This window comes from Hemicordylus capensis, chromosome 3 (genome assembly GCF_027244095.1).
Source record: "Hemicordylus capensis ecotype Gifberg chromosome 3, rHemCap1.1.pri, whole genome shotgun sequence".
Taxonomy (NCBI): domain Eukaryota; kingdom Metazoa; phylum Chordata; class Lepidosauria; order Squamata; family Cordylidae; genus Hemicordylus; species Hemicordylus capensis.
The window spans coordinates 344,639,961-344,662,984 of record NC_069659.1 but is presented as its reverse complement, the minus strand read 5'-3'; the positions used below and the strand labels follow the sequence as shown (position 1 = coordinate 344,662,984).

Sequence of the window (23,024 nt, the reverse complement as noted above, 5' to 3'; positions counted from 1 at the left end):
TTAATCAACAAAGTGGCATGTTTTTAAAAATATCCCGCAAATCCAAAGAAGCAAATTTATTTATTTATTTATTGTATCAAATTTGTACACCACCCCAAACTTTCACCTCTGGGCGGTTAATATTTAGTTTTTAAATTAATCAACAAAGAGGCAAGTGTTATTTTTAAATACCCCTGAAAATCAAATATAAAAAACTGGAAAGTACTTCAAACTAAGAACTTAAATACTAATTCTGAAATTTTGGTGAATTTCAAATTCGTGCAAATTTACGATCCATAGTTGTTTGGTTGAAAACCCTCATGTTGGCACTTCTGTTCAGCACTTAACTACATAAATGCTAAATTATAGCAACCCTTTTATTTAGATTTTTAAAAGCCTGTTTCCAAGAAAATATGTGAATAATTTCAAATGTTGGGAAAAGGTGCATTCCTCTCGGCTCGGGAAATGCCACCGGTTGGCTTTTTCCTCCCCTTCATCAGCTGCCTGGTTGAGCTTTCTGATGCATTACTCAACTTCTGATCGGCAATTCCATTAGGACCTATCACTTTTGCTCCAGTAGGTAAGCAGAATATATAGCCCAAAGTCAGATCTGAGAGATGCCTAACCACTGACCTATTATGAACAATGGGCCTTCTCTAAAGGAAGGCCTCATCAGGATTAGTGGCTTTTGATGAGGTAATCAAATATGCACTTTTGCGGCCAGGACGCTGCCATGCTGGCAAAATGTTCTTGCTGGGAGGTAGGCTGTAAGCTTCACTACCAAGAAATGGACAATGACAGATAGCCTGCATTTACATTTGCACATATCTTTAATTGACGCCAGAGAAAGAGACGTGCCAAACACTGACACAACAGATCCTTCAAAATAAGTTATGTATTCATGTTAAATGCTATTGGGCCAGACCATGAAGGCAAACAAATACCACTCTTCTCTCCACTCTTTTCCTAATTAGCCAATTGTTTCAACATGCTTTTAAAACCCATTTTGACAACTGATGTCCTTTTAGCTTGTCAAAATGTCCTCTGAATACACAGTCTACATGCTCTTATTCTTTTAATGAAGATATTTGTAAGATTAATTTATTTTATAACTACCCTAAGAACCTCGGGGAATGCATTTACAATTTGACGCACCTTTACAAAAATGTCTGCTGCAAACAAAGCGGGCACTTGCTTATTCTTTTTAAGAGATCCAACAATAAAGTTATTAGCCCACATGTGAAATATTAAAACTGTATTCAGAAAAGAACGAAAGGCGGGGGGAAATGCTCGATTAAAATGTTGAAGACAACGGCATAGTCTGTCCTAAAAGCACACTCCTGAAAATAGCTTTTTAAAAGGTAAACAAGATTTCTTTTTTAAAAAATTCTCATAAAAACACACACCACCAAATACTCAAACCTTAGATGCAGCAACGGAGAGCACCGCTGACTTTTTATAATTGGATTATATAAGATAGTCACATTTGCATGTTGGAGACTGCAAATGGAACTGAATTGTTGCATATTTATTACTGATTTACTGTCAACGGGGACCCCCTCCTTCCTTGTGCAATTAACCCCACTGTTGCCAGCTGGACCGTTTAACAGGGACTATGTTGCTGAGCAAAATGAAAAGACTGAAATCCCACATCATCTGCAGAAAAATGCCCACACAAACATATCTGCACAGGGACAGTCAGCGATATATAGATGTTGGTATTCATCTTTCTGTACATCAAACCTGAGTGGCACATGCAAAACTGTATTCCTCGACTCTTAATTATTCCACTAATCAGTCCCACCAGATTTCTGGTTTTCATTATAAAGGTTCAGCATCAAGAGTTGTGTAAATTCTTACTAGCCACATTTTTAAAAAACAAACATGAAAATAAAACCAGACTCTGCTGGTGTTTCTTTAACTGTACAACAGCTTGACATGCAGAAGTTAGGCAGGTGAAGCTTTTCCTGTCCTTGAAAAAAAAGGAATAAGATATAGGAAAAGGTTCACCTACCCAATTTCAGCACAACAGACTGCTGTTACTTTAAAGGCATGGAAACCCTCTCCCTTACAAAGCTTGCAATTCAGAATGCCATCATGAACGCTGGGGGCGAGGGGGGGGGAGCAGATCCCAGAAACCTCATACACATAATTCTACTGGACCCTAAGGGTTAAAGAGCAAAGGACATAACACAATAATAAGTACACAGTTTCAGACTTTATGATGGACCACTATTGTGTTCTTGGGTGCCATTTGATTTCCCAGATAGTGGTCCGGGTGCCAGAAGTGTATTTTCTCACACAAAACGAACCCCATTCAAATGACCAGGTTTCATTATAAAGCTAGTAGGGACGTGCATGGTCTGGCATTTGGCCGGTTCAGTGGTGGGGGTAGGGCTACCTTTAAGGAGCAGGGAGGGTGCCCTTAACTCCCCCTACCCCACACCGCATTTCCTCCACTGGTGCTCTCACCAAAATCACTGGCGCAGGGCGCACACACACATGTTTCGGGCACTTCTTGTTTGACACTGACCGGGGCAGACAGGAAGTACACTGCCGCCCTGCACCAGTGATTGTGGCAAGAGCACCAGCGAGGGAAATGCCACCCCCTCCCTGCTCCTTAAAGGTAACCCCACCACCACCACCACCACCAAACTGGACAAACGCTGGACCTCCAAACCAGTTCAGCTGGGGAAGCTCAAGCCAGCCGCCTCAGTGCTCCCGCCTCTGGCGAGAGTGCTACCCCATTGCCTGCCTGGGATCAGCAGCAAATTAGGCTTCCGGGCTGGTTCATCCCAGCAGTGCTGCTAGGGGCAAAAGAAGCTTGACATGCCTAACAGATTGCTTCTCTCCCTCATCGACAGTCTGCCCACAGAGTCTCAGATCAATCAAGAGCACCACCATCTGTGCATTACGTGGGTGGCAGGCCTTGGCCTGGCTCCAAGTCAAGCTACAGCTGGTGTGTGTGTGTGTGTGTGTGTGTGTGTGTGTGTGTGTGTGTGTGTGTGTGTGTGTGTCTTATTGCAGAACAGGCCCTCGAGGGTCTAAGGGGCTAGAAGTTGAAGATGACTCGAGTAAAAGTATGGAGCAGGACAAGCAAAGGCTGGGCTGAGCTGGTGCTGTTGCTTTATTGAAGGCCATTGCTCAGATTGAAGAACCAAGTCTGGAACAGCTGTTAGAAGAGGCGGGGCAAGTTCCTATTGGTTGCTCAAGTCCCCGAGAGTGAAAAGGGGCGGGGCCAGTTCCAGTTCCATTATGTGGCTGGCACTTCACGGAAGCAGAAAGCAGGCTGATTAGGAGTTGTTGTGGCAGCGCAGGGGGCAAGGTGCCGAACCCTGCTGCCAAGAGCCTTTGTGAGAGACCTGCAGTGCCTTACAGTTGCGAAACCGGGCCAACAGAGAGAGGAGTTTGGAGTGGCTGCCAACAAGTGTGGAACTTCCTTTCTTGTCCAGAACATTCCCCAAGTCGATAGGAACATAGGGAGCTGCCTTCTACCGAGCCAGACCATTAGTCTATCTAGCTCAGTATTGTCTGCACAGACTGGCAGCAGCTTCTCCAAGCTTGCAGGCAGGGGTCTTTCTCAGCCCTGCCTGGAGATGCCAGGAAGGGAACTTGGAACCTTCTGCATGCAGGCATGCAGGTGCCCTTGCAAGAGCAGCCCCATCCCCAAAGGGGATTATCTTACAGTGCTCACACATGTAGTCTCCCATTCAAATGCAAACCTGGGCAGATCCTACTTAGCATAGGAGACCATTCATGCTTGCTACCACAAGACCAGCTCTCCTGATGCTCTGGATTGATTAATATAAATATATGAATAAAGTAAAAATAACTCATATATTGCTAACGGCTGAGTTTCAATAGCTTAACTAAAGGAATAGTGTTTCCCACTATATTGTGTAAGAACCTCGCCTATAGTGCATTGGAGAAACTGCACACCTCATAAGTCCAAATGGCCTTATTTATTATCGATAAAAAATAGGACTACACACAAACACACACAACATTAAAAACATCTTATTTAGATTTCCAGAGTGCTTTTTATTAATTTTGTCACATAATAATATCATCTCAGAAATCACTGGTGCAGAGCATGTGATTCTAGAGCACCCTAGGACTGATTCAGTACTGGAGTGAATGTGGGGAACAAGAATTTGGAAGGATCTTTCACAGATCTCAGGTAGACTAAACACATGATGTTAACCCCTTCCCATTGCCTCTGTGCTTCCAAATGTATTTGTCCTACTTGGATTGGTGAAGCAGTAAATGAGGAGGAAACTGGGCTATTAACTTGTGTATGCAGAAAATTATATTGGGGGGCGGGGGAAGAGTCTCCAGTGCACAAAACAAATAAACATAATATACCAAAGTCATTTTTCCCTGCGGGTAACAGACATGGGCCTTCCACACCAGAATCACAGAATTATAGAGTTGGAAGGGACATAGGAAGCTGCCATATTCTGAGTCAGAACATTGGTCCATCTAGCTCAGTATCCTCTTCACAGACTGGCAGCAGCTTCTCCAAGGCTGCAGGCAGGAATCTCTCACAGTCCTATCTTGGAGATGCTGCCAGGGAGGGAACTTGGAACCTTCTGCTCTCCCCAGAGTGGCTCCATCCCCTAAGGAAGATATCTTACAGTGCTTACACATCAAGTCTCCCATTTATATGCAACCAGGGTGGACCCTGCTTAGCTAAGGGGACAAGTCATGCTTGCTACCACAAGACCTTCAAGGTCTTCTAGTCCACCCTCCTGCTCAGTGCTGGAAACTGCTACATCATCCCTGACAGATGGCCATCCAGCCTCTTTTTGAAAACCTGCATCAAGGAGAGCCGCTATTGCAGGAGGAGGCAGATGATTTCCCTGTTGAACCCCTCTTACAGTTAGGAAACTTTCCTAATGTCTAGCCTAAATGTACTTCCTTGTAATTTCAGCCCATTGATTCTAGTTCTAGTTGGTTTTTGCCCCATAATCACATTTGTACAGATCAGACTGAATCTTGATTCTGCCTCCTAAGGTGTTAACTTTGCCACTCCCTGCTTTTTGTTACAACAACCACAAATATTTATATACTGCTTTTCAACAAAAGTTTCCTAAGCGGTTTACACACAGAAATAATAAATACATAAATAAGATGGCTTCCTGTCCCCAAAGGGCTTACAATCTAAAAAGAAACATAAGACAGACACCAGCTACAGTCACTGGAGGTACTGTGCTGGGAGTGGAGAGGACCAGTTACTCTCCCCCTGTTAAATAAAGAGAATCGCCAAGTTAAGAAGTGCCTTTGCCCAGTTAGCAGAGGTTACCTGCAGACTTGATAAGTATCCCCTCTACTCCCTTCTCAAACTCATTTATGAAATAGTTGAACAGTACAGGGCCTCATACTCTGTTAGATACCTCCCTTCAGGAAAACATAGAACCATTAATGAGTATTCCCTGGGTACGGTGGTTCAAACAGCTGTGAATCCACCTAAGAGCAGCAGTATCTAGCCCACATTTTAACAATATGTCAATGAGGATATTGTGGGAGTCTTTGTCAAATGCTCTGCTAAAATCAAGATTCACTACCGACAAATCAAGATACACTGATCGACTAACAATGTGAATGCACTGCTCACAAACTGCCTCCACAGCGTTCAATAATCAAGAGTCTTGCTGCGCACAAGCCTTGCCCCCCCCCGGCCATTTTTGCTGATCTTACCTTCCCCTGGAAGCACAACAGCCCTAAATATGACCCTGAGGATTGTGCAACCCTCAGGGACATATTTAGTGGTGTTAAAAAGCACTTTCGAGGGAGAGATCAGCTAAAATTGTGTCCGTCCCCAGATGTGCAGTGGGGCTATTAAACAATGAGGGGGTATTTCGCACACAGTACCTCTGCATGCAACAGATGCCAGTCACTACGTCCACAGCCTTGCCATAGTCTACTAAACTGGTAACTCTGCCAAAAATGGAGATGAGATTAGTTTTGTATCACTTACTCTTAAAAAATCCATGGTGGTTCCTACTAATCACTACATACTTCTCTATGTGCTTCAATTATTTTTTATTCTGTTTTTATATTGCAGCTTGGATTAGGTACACTGCCTAGAGATACATACAGTATATCAGGCAGTAGATAGATAGATAGATAGATAGATAGATAGATAGATAGATAGATAGATAATGTGCTTACAGACCAACTGCTAAATAACAAGGCTGTTCACATGAGCAGCCCTGGACTTGCACTGCCCTACTTGGGCAGGGCTGCTCCTGTGGAACACTGAGATCAGGCCTGAGTTTGTTATCTGGGCTTCTACTGCAGTAGAAGGGAGCAAGTGTGCCGTTCTACCCCAGTCCCTGCAGCACGAACCTGCACAAAGCCAGGCGGCAAGAGAGCCCAACAGCAGAATAACCCCGCAATGCACCGTGCTCCTGGCCCAGTGCATTGTGGGATGCTGGAGGACTTCCTCCTCCAGCTCCCGGTTCCACGTGTCTCGTGTGCCGAGGCAAGCGACAGAGCTAAAGGGGAAGGCGATCATGTGTGGGGAAGTGAGTTTTAGGAACTTGCTATGTATTGACGCCAAGTTGACGGGTCTATAGTTTTCAAGCTCCTCCTTTCCCCCCTCGTGCAACACAGAGACTGCTACCAAGGAGAACAATTGAAAGTGGTTTGAACATAACAACAGTTTTGTGTAGCAGTCCTAAAACCCCAGCCATTCTCTTGCATCCGTGTTTTCATCCAGCGTGGTATAGTGGTTAGAGTGCTGGACTACGACCGGGGAGACCCGAGTTCAAATCCCCATTCAGCCATGAGACTTGCTGGGTGACTCTGGGCCAGTCACTTCTCTCTCAGCCTAACCTACTCCACAGGGTTGTTGTGAGGAGAAACTTAAGTATGTAGTACACTGCTCTGGGCTCCCTGGAGGAAGAGCGGGGTATAAAATGTAAGCTAATTAATTAATTAATTAATTAAATACATACATACAATGAGGCATACAAAGTGAAGTGTCCCTAATGGCTGCTCAACAGTTGTAGCAAGCATGACTTGTCCCCATAGCTAAGCAGGGTCTGCCCTGGTTGCATCTGAATGGGAGACTGGAAGTGTGAGCAGAACTGGAAGAGATTCCCCTCAGGAGGGGATGGAGCCGCTGTGGGAAGAGCAGAAGGTTCCAAGTTCCCTCCCTGGCAGCATCTCCAAGATAGGGCTGAGAGAGATTCCTGCCTGCAACCTTGGAGAAGCCGCTGCCAGTCTGTGAAGACAATACTGAGCTAGATAGACCAATGGTCTGACTCAGTATATGGCAGTTTCCTATGTTCCTATGTTCCTATGATTTATTCTTTTTCATGACTCCCCAAAGCCTGAGCCACAGTTAGATCTGCTGTGGTAAAAACTTGGGCCAACTGAGAGACAACTAAGCATAGACAAGGGGTCATGTGAGCTTGGCGGGAGCTTCAACAGCTCTCCTGATGTTTAAAAGTGGTTTGTGGTTATGCAGCTAGGGGGACTGCATCTCCCAAACACCAATGTAACAAATTACACGGTGTTCTGGATCGAGGCCTTTACTGTTTTGTGCCCTGACTGAAGATAGTATTTATTTTTTAGGGCTAATTAGGATACTTATTTAAATACCATAAGTGTTTGGCTGTTAGTTATCCATAAGTGTTATCCATTATATATATGATCTAGAATAGCTATTTGCATGTGCACAAAAGTACGCTTTGCACTACTGAATCCCCCCCCCCCCGCTTTTCTTTTGGAGGCAGCATTTTCCCTGATAAAATGCAAACAATTCTGAAATTTCCCCAAAGTTTCAAAAGCAACTGTGATACAGCATGGAACATTTAGAAAAGAAGCAACCATAAGCCCTGCCTAACATTTGGATCAGATGTTTACTGATTTGTGAACCATACACAGTATTTTTATATGTGAATTTTTGTGTATTTTGTTATTTTAAGTATATGGCAGCCTAGTTTTAGCTTTCAGGATATGACAGTATAGGATGTTTAAATACATAATCTTCAGTAACTTTCTCAGCTTCTCTTTTCACACATTGTCAAAGTTTTAATTTTTTAAACAGCCCCCTACTGTTTTAATGGGAGTTCCCCGAGAAAGAAAGACTGTTTCACATTATATAGTTCCTCAGATCTTGTGTGATCCCCTGCTCTCTGCTTTCTCTCTTAAGACAGCAAATAACAGTTTGGTGATTGGTTCAATATATAGAACTTGTCATTCATGATTCCTATGTCTCTGGTGATTCATGATGCTTTCTCTCTGTCCTCATTTCTTTAAATGGGGGGGGGAGATTGAGTCACTGTTGTTTAATCTGATAATTATGCAAACACTGAATCTTACAGTGAAGAAGAAAATGTTAACATACATTGAAAAACGAAAATGCTTAGAACTATAATCTGTGTGATAAAATGCATTACTCTGTTTAAAAGGATTGTTTTACAGAGGCAATTAACAATCAGCAATCATATAGTTCAGACCGGTGTTTTGATGCCATCTGTTGGAATAAGTCTTCTTACTCCCTAGAATGAAGCTATAATTTTCAGTTTATGATTTTATTACATAGAGTAGAACAGCTACTAAAAAAAGAAGAAAGAACATTTTCACTATAGATTTTCCTTTGTTTCCCCTTTTTTAAAGGCCTCTTCAATGTTTTGGTTTGTCGCGGTGTATTTTTAGATTTAAAGGAACAGTGTTAGAAGATTTCAGCAGCAGATCACAAAGCACTGTTTCAATGCAGCTATGTTCCTCTCAGTGGCTGGGGAACCCAAATATGTAGAGATCATACAGGAGTGGACTGCCTTCTTACGACTACGAATATTTATATACCTCTCTTCAACCAAATTTCTCAAAGCGGTTTACATAGAAAAATAAATAATACATAAATAAGATGGTCCTCTGTCTCCAAAGGGCTCACAATCTAAAATTAAACATAAGGTTGACTCCAGCAACAGCCACTGGAGGGATGCTGTGCTGGGGATGGAGAGGGCCAGTTGCTCTCCATCTGCTAAATAAAGAGAATCACCACTTTTAAAAAATGCCTCTTTGCTCAGTTAGGGGTTTCTTAGAAACGGACAGGGGGGTGGGGAGGACGTTGCTTTGAACACAAAAGCATAACTTCATTTAGCCAAATAGGTTGTGATAAATACATCCAAAACATTTGGGTGAGACAACCATTAAAAATAGGGCTAATGCCTATAGCAGACTACACATAGGTGTGAAAATCATTGGTTGGTCCACATAATAGTCTAGCACAGTTTGCACCTTAGGGCAGGTCTACATGCTCCCTTAGCCCTGCTATCTTACCCACAACTTAATGTCTATCAAGCTTGTCTAGTCTAGACTAGACTATAGGGATTTATGCTAGAATAGACTAGCATATGAATCTTCCTGGTCATGGAGAGCTTCCTCCAAGCACTGGATGCTCCTGAAGATGTCTATCACTGACTCCCCAGGCTTTCAGACAGGTGTCCTTCCCGGTCCTGTCTGGAGATGCCAAGTACTGAGCCAGGGGCCTTCTGCACGCAAAAAAGATGCTCCACCACTAAACTGTAGCTTCATTCAATCCCCATCACCCTCCCACAACACTGATGTTGTGAGAATTAACACTAGAGAGAGGACATTTTTGGTTGTATTATTAGTAACTACCATTAAAAACAACAACAACAACAACACAGTCTATAGAGGATTAATCCATCAGTGGTTCAGAGGCAATATGCTGAGGATGGGACAAGCCTTTCTTGTGAGCTTCCAGTTGTCACTGGCTAACTGCTGTTGGAAACAGACTGCTGGACTAGATGGGCCTGCCTTGGCTCCAGCAAAGCCGTTCTTTTATTTTCACGTTGGTGCATCCACTTGTGATGCCATAGTAAAATCATATCTCTGGCACAGTTAGACCCTAATTATTTATTTGCTGTTTTAGCAGTACTATAGAAATTGCTGCTTGTTATTTTAAATAAAAATTAATTATATCGGTTGGAGCAGTTTTTCGATGCCTGCATGTTTTTCTAATCATGCAGAGAGCCAATACGTATTCCTCTGAGAAGCTGTAGCTATTTTTGCAAAGTATGCACAAATCTGTATAGTTCTATTTTTATAAATGGATTAAAAACTAGATTAACCTTGTTGTTTTTAATACACTAGAGGGTGCTAGATCCCTACATTGCACGTGCACAACTAATTAAAAAAAATGTTTAGCACAGTAAACATATTGAGCTAAAAGACAAGTATACCTTGCAGCAAACATATTTCATACTTATCAATATGTCAGTTAACAAATTTGATCTGTGCAAATAGTAAAGAGCGCATTTACGATTATTTATGGATTGGGTATAGATTACTCCTGAATCTATTTTCCACTTTTCATAACTATAAAACAAACTTGAAAGAGTATGCCTTCTTTGCACAAGGGATATACTCAATAATCTACAAGTGCTTTCATCCGGTTCTAATCTCTGTGGCTACTTGTGATTAATTGCAACAAATAGTGGGTGGGGATGTGCACAGTTATGCACATCCAGTTAAAAATAATGCACTGAAGATACACAACATCCATATTTTATTTATTTATTTATTCGATTTCTATACCGCCCTTCCAAAAATGGCTCAGGGCAGTTTACACGGAGAAATAACAAACAAATAAGATGGAACCCTGTCCCCGAAGGGCTCACATTCTAAAAAGAAACATAAAATAGACACCAGCAACAGTCACTGGAGGTACTGTGCTGGTGGTGGATAGGGCCAGTTACTCTCCCCCTGCTAAATAAAGAGAATCACCGCATTAAAAGGTGCCTCTTTGCCAAGTTAGCAGGGGTGCATATTCAGATGCACATCTCAATGTGCATCGGCTTTATACCTACTGCAGCAAGTGGCAGTGGTGTTCTTATCCCTGGACTTCGGGGCTGAGGTCCAGGGTCTCCATACCCCCTGTGGGCTAAATCCACAGACTAAATCCACAGACTAAATCCTCTTTACTCTGACCCGAGTGGTGTGGTTGCCACTGGCCCACACTGTGGCAGGCAGCCAAGTGTGATTGCGACCTGTGCTGAGTGCTTTAAAGACACGGGGGAATGTGGAGGGATATGTGGGATAGCAATATGTTAAGTCGCATGTTGAAATGTTTCTGCTAATGCATATTTGCATAAACATACCTGTTTTATATTCTTACATTCTTGTGAGTTCAGTTGCTGTTTGTGCCCTCAAGAACCCACGTGTTAGAAATACTGCATGTGTCATGGTGTGTGTGTAGGGGGATGATGCTTAACTTGCAGTGGGGGGTTCCAGTGGGGCCTCTAAAGGCCTTTAGGTCCAGGCTCCAAAATCACCTAGGTGCACCTCTGGCAAGTGGTATGTATGAGGTAGCCCATTTCTGTGGATGGATCTCCTCACCTATATCAGGACAAAGGAGTGCAGCATTAAGTCAGTTATAAGATGCAAAGAAGACATACCAATGCTATATAAGGGAAAGAACTCAAAAGCACAAACATTAAATGTTACTGCACTACATTCCACTGAAACCTTTTCCTTATATTATGTTTTCGGCATGCCATGCTACAGTCATCAATCCTAAGCAAAAGATGAGTAAACTCAATTGAACAACATTTGAGCACTCTCTTAACCTGGGCTTCCTGCTTGTGTGCAAGCCTAGGCTGCTTCCAGCCCAGCCACACACAGAGACAGGCACCTACCTGTAGTATGCCCATCTCCTGGGGGAATCCCCCAATGCACTGCGCTTGGCACGCGGTGCGTTGTGGGATACCCAGAAGTCTGCCCGCGTTGTCCCGGCTCTCCGAAAATAGATAGTGTGGGATTGCGGATGGCATTCCCACCAATAGTTTCCCAGTTGTCTGGGGGGAAGGAGAGTGAAGTGAAGTCTCCCCTCCACCCACCCGGTCGTGTGTACAACCTCAATGCCTCATTGTTCCAATAGGTTCTAATGGACTCACATAAGAGATAGGAAAATTAATGGAAATCTAGATGCAACATTTCCTCTCCTCCAGAGCTACGCTTTGTACAGCCCTTTCTGTATATGGACAGCATTCATTGGCTCAAACAAATCTATCAATGTCAAATCCAGATTTTTAAAAAATGCTTTTGTAAATTGCTCAGTCCCCTACACATGAAAGGCCAGCAATTTCAAGCAAGATCTTGCTTGTATTTGCTGTGGACTAGTTTGTATTTGTGGACTAGCTTGTATTTGCTGTGGACTAGTACAATCAAGTGCTATCTTGCATATGGCAACACTGACCCATATATCAAGTGCAAATAAGAAGGATGTGTAAACAGCCTAGCTGGCTGTTCTACAGTTTTGGAAATCCCTGTGACAACCTGAAGCTTAGCAAAAGCTGATTTACATGTTCAGAAACATTCACATGGTGGAGTCCAAATTATGTGATACAGTCTAAATTGCACTCCTTAAACTGCAGCTGCAGGCTTGCATTTTAACTCACTCACAGTTCATGTATGTGGAAAACTAGTGTATAAGGAGAAAGGTTCTAGCCTAGCCCTCTCTCTGAAAAGCTAGTTATCTACATGCAATATGTTTTTCACATGGAGGAGTATTCAAATACCTGATCCCTCCCCACCTGTAATCTAAAAGAGTATAGTTGAGGAAGGACTGCACCATATGGTTTTGCTGCACATTCAGTCTAAAGAATGTCATCTGGACTGGCATTTGGTGGTTAGAGTTTAGCACTACAACAATTAAAAAACAACAACTTTAAAAAAAAACATTGGCCAACATGACGGGCAGCCCTACATCGACAATAGGGACCCGCTGAACACCAGGACTGCTGCACAACTTGAAAGGCAACCCCTTGATGGGCTCTGTAGAACAACCCCAAACTGCTTCTGGGCACTCAGTCTTCCATTGGAAACAGTAGAAGTAGTGCTGCTCAGCTGCCCGGAAACAGTTTTAAGTAATTCTGCAGCAGCTCCATTGCACTACACACTCCATCACAACCTTTCAAGGGGTGCAGCAGCAGCCCTGATGGGTCCCAAATGTCGACGCAGGGCTACCTATCATGTTGCTCATTATTTACCCAGATTCCATTATCTCCAGACACCACTGTTCACATCACTGATCATGTGACTTGCCCTTTATACAGACATATCTAATGTGTTTTCTATCTTTGCACATATGTTAAAAATGGCAAGCAGAACTGGAGGGCAGCAAGGGACAAGAGCAGAAACAGCAGTGGCAGCAGCTAGTGGCGGAGCTCATGCATGATGACAGGAGATTAGGAACAGAGGCAAAAAAGGGAATATCACTTTTCACATTGGAAGCCTTTTGCTCAGATCAGTAGCATCAGCAAGTGTGGTTAGACTCCATAACAACAAACCAGTTTATGTAGACAGCACCATTCCCACAAGGTGTCTCTCAAGATGCTTTAAATCAGCGTTTCTCAATGTTTTGGAGTCATGGACCGGTACATTCTTTGTGTGCAGTTTCCTGGACCAGCAGTTAGTAAAGAGGTCACCCCCCACACACACCCCTGGAACCCCCCAAAAGGATTTCAAGCTGGTGGGGGCTGCCACCGCCAGGGGCTTTCCAAAGCTCATTTCTAGGCAGGCAGCCCTTGCTTCTAGGATAATGCTCATTTTGCTTCCTCTGAGGAACAGCAGAAACTCAGTGCAGTGAGGGGCGGGGAGAGAAACCAAAGTCACACACTTGAATAATGCCTAATAATCCAATCCCCCCCACCCCAACTATTTTCAAAGCACTCAAATCCCTTCAAAAACACCAGGTTCATATATACATATACGTATACACACACCTAGAAATTATCACCAGATAGCTCCTGGCAGCAGTGGCCCCCACTGATTCAAAATTGTTTTGTGGGGGAGAGGTTTAATTCCTCATGGACCAGCATGGACCTGCACTCAACTCCTCGCGGACCAGCATCGGTCCACAAACCGGCGGTTGAGAAACACCACTTTAAATCATACCTATTTGCACACATTCAGCATTTGTCCTGGTCACAGTGTGCTTGTGAAAGGGTGTTTTCTCCTCCTGTGAGGAACTGGCACACATTTCAGCATGAGACAAATTCTGCTAGCAGCCCAATTTGGATGTAATGTTAAACCACTGTTTAGTGCTACATGAAGTGTAGGAGAGAATTTGTATCAACAAGGGCTGTGCACAAACCATGGTTTGAGCCCATTTTGGGAGTAGTGTTGGGGAACTTTAAGAAAGAGAAGAGCAGGTCCTTACATGGTCTCCGCCACCCCATGAAGCTTCCTGCAGAGGTGGCATGCATCCCAAGAAGCCCCATGCAGCATCAGCACACACATGGCATCTGTATATGTGCCATTTGCATGGCCAACATGGTGCTACTGACAACGCAAATGGCACCTGCACATCTGCAGACGCCATGTGCACGCTGACACCACATAGGGCTTCTTGGGATGTACACCACTCCAGCAGGAAACTGCAATGGGGTGGTGAAAAGCAGGTAAGGATCTGCTCTCCTCTTTCTTAAAGTTCCACCATGCTGCGCCTGAAATGTGCTCGAACCGCAGTTCGTGCACATACCTAGAATCAACCCCTTATTTAGCAGAGAAACTCAGTTTGATGAGATCTGGAGACATTTGCTTAAGGTATAAAACAAACCAAGGTTTATTTAAAGAAGCAACACACTTAGAAAGTCTGTACCCTGCACTAGATAGCTCATGGTGGAAGGAGAAGGAAAGAACTGGGAGAACACAGGAGAAGAGAGTGTCCTAAGTGTATCAAACTACTAATCAGAAGTCTCAGAGAAGTGATACACGACAAAAGAGAGAACAAGGGGGCAATCCTACACTCTCTGCTTTAACTCCTAATTCCCCTAGTGGTAAATAGGAGGTACTGGTGTTGAGAGTCAATGCGATTAGCCGAAATGGGGCTAGGGGAGCCTAGCCCAATTTGGGCTGACCATGTGAGCCACTGGGCTAGCAGGCGAGCCCAGTGGCTCCCAGGCGGTTAACCCGCCTAAGTAACCCTCTGCTTAAACCGGGTTTGCGGAGCGAGCGCTCTGCAAACCTGGTTTTCAAAATTGTGAGTAGCTGCAGCACGGCTCCGCGGCTACTCACAAGTAGACACCTGGAGGGGAGGCGAAAAGCCGCCTCCCGGCTCCGGGGGTCTCTCCAGTATGCCCTGTGCGCTCGCAGCCACCGAACTCCCCAGCCCCTGCCAGCTCCGTCACAGAGCCGGTAGTCGTGTAGGCGGCCGATCTGGCCGCCCAGGGCTCCTGCCCAGCTCATCTGCGGAGAGAGCGGGCTTAGTTCGCTCTCCCTGCTTAGCTTCCGAAACTGGGTCTCACTGATCATGAGACCCGGCTTAATGCCTATGGAGTCACATCTCCAACATGAACAACCTAAGGGAACCTCAGGCTCATACACGTTTTTTGTCCTGTTTTGCACACATAGGAGAAAGAGAATAAAAACTTATGTATTCACTTTAAAACAAACTGCAGCTCTTTATAAACTCAGAGAATTGTGTTTTCTTAACTAACTAGAATTAGAACAAAGCAAGTATCTAACCATGGCTTGTTACTAATTGTAATTCTAGTTACTTAACAAACCACAGTTCTCCGAATTCATACGACACAGAACTGCAGTTTGTTCATAAAGTGAGAGCAGAAGCTTTCACTCTCGAGCATAAACAGGGAGGGGAGGGGAAGAGCCTGCAGCACCCTGAGACTGGTTCATTGTAGTGCTAAACCATGGTTTAGCATTACATCTGAACCAGCCTCTTGTTCCATTGCCTCTCCTGCCTTTTTAGGATCCAGTCATATTCAGGCTTAGCTCAAGACATTATTGAGGTTGAAGCAGGAAATCCAAAAGGCACGCTCTCTGCATCAAAAAGCATTAATTAACTAAAAGTTTGCTTCTCTTTAGTACAACATAAAAGCTATCATTTGAGGCAGGCAAATGGCACATTTTAGTGGGTTGCTGGAGTTAAGTGGAGTTAAGTATTAGCATATGCCAGTGTCATGTACTCCTGGACTATACATCTCTGGCATGCCAGTGTTGTATACGTTGGAATCTACTTGGTTTATGTGATGTCCAGCACATGGGCCCTGAACAGGTACCTTTACATGAAGCCTCAGTTGACTGCCTCAATCTGACTCATGGTAGGACTATTCCTGATAATAATTCAGATCCACCTTCACTTATCAACCACAGTTCCTGGTTCAGAGTAGAGTCCCAGCAGTGTCTGAAGAGAGGCAGTGACATGGGGCGCCTTTGTGGGTGGAGGCCTTTATATTCCCTGAGATCCCTTGACCACAGTCCTTGGCAGGCTAAGGAAACTAGAGAAATAATTACTGGGTCTGTGCAGTTGTGTCAGTCCAACAGGTATGTCAAATCCAATATGCCCAATGCTGGACACATGCAGAATGAATTCCACCAAGGCAGGGGGGAACCCTGACAGTCAGAACTCATTTCAGCAGGGACTAAAATCCCTGCTGCCCTGCCTGAATTTTATCAGATTTCTGAGATTCCTCCCCAACTGCCTTGTCCCCTACTCCCTCCCTTCTTCCACTGTCTCCCTCCACCTGGGACTCTGTAGGGAAAACAGGTGTGATGTCCTCTTCTATGGAGTACTGCAGCCAACCATCTGGCACTTGCCCCTTGCCACAGCTTGAATTTCCAAAGGCCTTCCTTCCCTTTAGGGTCTTTGAGAGTACCCCAAGCTCATTCAGTTTATTTGGGGGTATGTAGCTCTTTTCATGGAATCAGCCATAACTGCATCCTTTTACAGAATTATACACTCCACAGAGCACTGCACCAGGGTCTTGAAAGGCTTATGGGGGGAAAGTCTCCTTTGAACAGAACCCATGGCAAGGGGCAAGTGCCAAGGGCAGGGGCGTAACTAGGGCAAAGGGAGACAGTTGTCTGGGGGCCCACTGCCTTGGGGTGAGGGGGGCATTTTAAAATCTTATCTCTGGGCCCACTCCAACCTTGCTACGCCCCTGGCTGGTGGCTGGCAGCAGTGCTCAACAGGAGGAAAAGGACATCACGCCTGCTCTCCCTAGTCCCACAGAGTCCCAGGTAAAGGGGAGACCCAGGGAGAGGAGGGGGAAAGGAGGGGGAGAGAGCAGTGTGGGGAATGGAGGAATCTGACCAAATGTTGGGTCCAATCCAACTCAACCCCAAAAGTTGCGGGGGACATGTTGGCCCTCCTGACTATTTTCTTGCCTTGTTAGATCAGGCTGGGTAGGATTCTGGTGCACAGGTCTACTCACTAATAGTGCTGAAAAGGTGAGCACCAGATCAAAGGATGCAGTTTTCCTTCCTCCTGAAGTTGGCCGCCTACTTTGCCTCATACATTACTGCACTCTGAAAGAAATTACAGCCCATCATACTGATGGACACTTTGCTAGCAGTACAATAAAATTCAACAACGTCACATACAAATCCAAGCAAGCATAATCTCACTCTTATGCTTGTGCTAGCACAGAAATTGGCTAGAGCTCAAAATCACATTTATTTGCCTTTCCAAAAATAAGTTATTGGGGGCGGGGTGGGAAAGAGGAGGTTGCTTGTCTATTTTTCTGCAGATCAGAAACATCCGCATCATATCCCAAAGCCTGACACAAAAAAGAAGCGACCTTTTAAAAAATAATTTATTTGGAAAGGGATACTCTTTTTTACTCTGGAAGCACGCTTTTGATGTAATGCTCTCTTGAAACATGAGACAATATATTACTCTTTGACAGAATCGGTTTATTGCTTGTGTAGTTCACAGGACAGACAAACAAAAAAGATGTAACAGAGCATAGCTTTCTGTTATGTCACCAAAGCTGTCACAAGCTACAGTCGCTAACAGTTCTTCCTGAGCTTTTCAGCATTGTCATTTCAGCATTTCAACTATACAAAAAATGATTTTTAAACAAAACGTATTGCTTTCTGGACTAGAAAATGTCTGGACTGTATGTCAACTGTCAACTATCAAATTCTGAAATTGAATATCAATGTTATATATTGAAGTCCATTATCAAACACTGTCAGATTTAAAATACTGATGCCATATAGCAATATTTGGAAAATGACACATAAAATCAGTTACTAGATCAGTGATTTTCACTCACTTTGTGGTGGGGGCGGCCGGTCCACAACCCACCGCTGCCAGGGCACACATACCTGCACTCTGTCCTCCTGTGCCATCTGCCGCAGAAGAATGGCACCGCACGTGCTGAAGGTGCTTGCCAGGCACCTTCTTGTCTTCCCGTGGCCTGTATGACTGTACTCATACAGTCAGGGGCTACTAGTGGGTTCTGTGTGGGCTGTCTAAGGCTCACGGACCATGAAATAAAGAACACTGTACTAGATCCTTCCAAAAGAAAGTCATTTTTCTGTTTGTTTGTCCAGTTGGTTTGCTTCGTATCATGAGGCAGGGATGCCATAGAACCCGGCAGGTAGCAACCATTAGCAGAGAGAGTAAACCAAGATGCTTCTCCCATCATCTCCACTTACTGGTGGCAACCATCTTCTTGGTGTACAGTTAGGCCCTAACAGATGCTGGAGTATTTGGTGAAACTTCATTCACTGGGTAGAAAAGGCAGGGCTGTACATTTCTCAGCCGATCCTCAGAATACTGGCCTGCATCCTAATGATGAGTTCATGTTTCTAAGAAAAGAAAGTGTGCAGCACTAGCCCCACATTTCAGAAGCATGGAGAGAGATTCAAGTAGCTTCCTTTATTATTTATTTATTTATTATTTATTATTTATTTATTTATTTATTACAAAATAAGTCCTGCTTATTTTGGTCCAACTCCCTTTACCTCCTTTTATATGTCTAGCATACCAAGTAGATTTGACTTAACTCAAGGGAGCCTTTGGATGAATGGAGTAAAAGAGAGATCATATTTTCTACATGGCACATTCTTTAAACACAGAACTGCTTAAATAATTTGCTGCATAAGAAAGAACTGGTACATATTCACTTAACTCTATGCGGCCAAGTAATAAACTCACATTCCTCAGCTTAGAATTGTAGCAATGAATAAAATAAGGGGTTACAGAATTTCATGGTGCCAGACAATGGTCTAGAATGTATGAGTTCATACATAATAATACTACAGAATCTTAAGTACAGCCAATTGAATTTTTCATCACTGCACTGAACACAATTCAGTTACTTACTTATTTTAATTATTTATTACGTTTTTATACCACCCCAAAGGCTCTGGGCAGTGCACAACAGACAAAACAATCCCCCCAAAAAACAATCATTTAAAACAAGCAAAACAAAAATAAAATTTAAAGCAGTTTAAAATCATTAAAACAAAAACATTTAAAAACAGTTTAAAAGCCCTGGAAGGCCAGACCAAACACATAGGTTTTAAGGGCTCTCTTGAAGGCCAACAATGATTCCAAACTGTGAATTTCTGCTGGGAGTGCATACCACAGCTCAGGAGCAGCTACAGAGAAGGCCCAGTTCTGAGTTGCCACCAGATGTACTGGTGGTAATTGGAGGCAGACCTCCTCAGATGACCTTAACGTGTGGTAGAGATCATACTGAAAAAGGCGCTCTCTAAGATAACCTGGACCTAGGCGGTTCAGGACTTTAAAGGTGATAACCAGCACTTATACACCAAAGAATCCAAACACTTGAAAAATAATGAGCACACATTTTGCTCCATAACTCCACTTCTACAAGGGCTAGAGTTTAGCCTTTTTTAAAAAACGAAAGCTGGGAATCTGGGGAAATTAATAGGAGGAATCCAAATCTCAAATCAATGTGAATCAAATCAGGCGCAATTCGATTTGTACCCAAATCTAGCCAATGGACCACAGGGGTGATTTGTTTTGTCTCCAAATCACCCAAATCAGCTACATTTGGGTACAAATTGATTTGTACTCGAATCAATTTGCACATCCCTAGGAGAGACAGCTTTTTGGGGAAAATACATTATGGGGCAGAAAAACATTTTTAACACGGGGGGGAGAGGGGGGAACTGTTTAATGGGGAGAGGAAAATACTTTGGAGGGAGGGAAAAGGTTAACACTTAGGAGAGGATTTCAGTAAAACTAAGCGGGCTCCTCAAATACATAGGGGGATTTGCACCTCTTTACACAAGGTTTTGAATGGTTAGTTGTTACTAACTGGAATATTAAAGATCTGAATAAACTCCATCCTACACTGCAATGTCAACACTAACTTTCAATAAAAGACTAAATTCTCAAGTTGCCTACATTATAAGCAGTAAATGTTACCACTCTGTTGTCATCAATGCCTTTTGATAAATAATCTTTGGCATAAATAAGCATTTAATTTAGCCCAAAGCTGCCCATGGAATTTTTAACCCAACCTTTTCCTGCATTGTCTAAAAGCCAATCAGCTGTGTAGCCCAAAGTCTGCTAGCCCCTCTGCTAACATCAGAGGAAGTGAAGCTGTTAACTACAGAGTAACTCACCCAATGGTGGGCAGAGTGGCTTGTTTGCAAAAGCAAGATGCATAACCAAACCAAACCTGTGGACAAAGTGGGAGCTAACAGCAGACTCAGGGTAATCGCAGATACAATGTTTTCACAAAAATTTGAAGGAAATAACCTAAGGGGGCAACACCCCCCCCCATCTTTTAACATGGCAAAGAAGCACCTGCTAACTTGAGACCCCTGCTAACTGGGCAAAGAGGCACCTTTTAACATGGTGATTCTCTTTATTTAGCAGGAAACAAATGTAACAGTTCATCATTGCATTTCAAAAGAATTTTATCTTGCAAAAGAACAAAACATCCATAGCAGCGCTCATGACAATAAGGAGGAATACATATTTGGAACTGTGTCATAGGAACATAGGAACATAGGAAACTGCCATATACTGAGTCAGACCATTGGTCTATCTAGCTCAGTATTGTCTTCACAGACTGGCAGTGGCTTCTCCAAGGTTGCAGGCAGGAATCTCTCTCAGCCCTATCTTGGAGATGCTGCCAGGGAGGGAACTTGGAACCTTCTGCTCTTCCCAGAGCAGCTTCATCCCCTGAGGGGAATATCTTGCAGTGCTCACACATCAAGTCTCCCATTCATGTGCAACCAGGGCAGACCCTGCTTAGCTATGGGGACAAGTCATGCTTGCTGCCACAAGACCAGCTCTCCTCTCTTTCCTTTGTCTCCGCCCTAATTTTATATCAGTTCATGTCTCCTGTTCCTATTTTCCTCTTAGAAGACCAGCATTCTGTTTTGCTTGGCATGTCTGCAGTAAGGTTATTTTGTTGAAAAATATTCAGAACAGACAGCCTTTCAGCACAATAATAAAAATGAAACATATTAGTGCCCTGCAAAGGACCCAGATATAGTGGACTCTCTAGAAGACTAGCCCTGCTTGGGGCTTACCCTGAGCACATTGCCTCACTGAATGGCTAAGTAAATGATGCTTATATCATAGTCATTTCATTTTCACTAACGAGGGTGAATTAACCTTAGCTGCCCACTCCACTGAATAACATAGATTCCACCTTTCAGCACAGAGAAGATGGAGCCAGAGGACTGTTTGTAATACCTTATTATGTTTCCACTATGAAAAATTACAATGCCTGGTTTAAACTACTGACCTCTAAGAGATGGGCTTATTTAGAACAAACATAAAATGTTGGATTCCCAAGGTAAGCTCACCAAAAGTGTATGATGTTGATAGGCATCCCCTGTTGTTTATCCCTAGCATCTGGTAACCCTAAGTATATTTTACTTTAAAAAAACAACAACAACATTGTTTCAAAGTTCTCTCTCTCTATATATATTACAAGTATGGACCTGCAACAAAGTGGCACATTATACCTCTAGTGCAGGCTTCCCCAAACTGCGGCCCTCCAGATGTTGCTGAACTACAACTCCCAGCATACCCAGCCACAATAAGTTGTGGCCAGGGATGCTGGGAGTTGTAGTTCAGCAACATCTGGAGGGCCGCAGTTTGGGGAAGCCTGCTCTAGTGTGTAAGTACTATCTGAACGTGTGCAGGAGGAAGGTTTTAAGCAACTTTCCCTCTCAGAAGCAGAAGGGGTTGTTAGTGACTTAAAAGAAATATCGTTCAAGCTGTGAAATTTCTCACTCTTTTTTGTTCAACCCCACCCCCACCCCAGCTCACCACTGAGTTCCATTATTTCCATGCACCGGTTTGTCTGTTGACTATCCTCTGAGTCTGCAAACATTCCGCTCCATTTAGTTAAATTGGGGCCAGTTGAGGATTATTAATTATTATTATTATCGAATTTCTATACCACCCTTCCAAAAATGGCTCAGGGCAGTTTACACAAAGAAATAAGAAAGAAAAAGAAAGAAAGAAAGAAAGAAAGAAAGAAAGAAAGAAAGAAAGAAAGAAAGAAGGATCCCTGTCCCCAAAGGGCTCACAATCTACAAAGCAACATCAGATAGACACCAGCAACTATCACTGGAGGTACTGTGCTGGGGGTGGATAGGGCCAGTTACTTTCCCCCTGCTAAATAAAGAGAATCACCGCATTAAAAGATGCCTCTTTGCCCAGTTAGCAGGAGTCTCAAGTTAGCAGGTGCCTCTTTGCCATGTTAAAAGATGGGGGGGGTGTTGCCCCCTTAGGTTATTTCCTTCAAATTTTTGTGAAAACATTGTATCTGCGGTTACCCTGAGTCTGCTGTTAGCTCCCACTTTGTCCACAGGTTTGCTTTGGTTATGCGTCCATAATGATCATAAAATTTCCAGCTCTTTCTGAAATAAATATATGTATTGATGAGCAACAGGTGGCTGGGCTCTCAGATTATCTCTAGAAGCTGGAAAACAGGGTAGCTCTCTGAGCTTCCTGATGTGATGCAAGAATAAATCATTATTCGTGATGATGCAAGAATAAATCATTATTCGTGATGGAAGAATAAAATCTTGCTCTTCATTTCTTGCCTAGCCGCGAAGACACTAGATTAGCACATGGCAGTGCTTACAACTATGAATTGTAGTGTATGTGGTATCCAGTGCATCAATTAGATTTTTCAATATCCCAGCTTCCATTTGTTTTCTTCTTAAAACAAAAACAAACCAGTTTTTAGTCTTCATAATTTTAATAACAATTTCAGTGTAATGGGCAAAGGAGAACTGTGAATTATGCT

The 23,024-nt window shown here is 43.4% G+C and overlaps 1 protein-coding gene across 8 annotated transcripts in view; it reads right to left on the bottom strand.

The window, feature by feature from the left end:
* SOX2 (SRY-box transcription factor 2) overlaps window positions 1-23,024 on the bottom strand; it is a 724,618-nt gene that overhangs the window by 485,768 nt on the left and 215,826 nt on the right. The window contains exon 7 of one of the 8 annotated variants that reach the window (XM_053306526.1): window positions 10,609-11,358. The exons of the other annotated variants lie outside the window; for them this stretch is intronic. The gene's annotated coding sequence lies outside the window, so the exon portion shown is untranslated. Of the gene's footprint in view, window positions 1-10,608; window positions 11,359-23,024 lie in introns of those variants that run through there. 8 annotated transcript variants of the gene reach the window in all.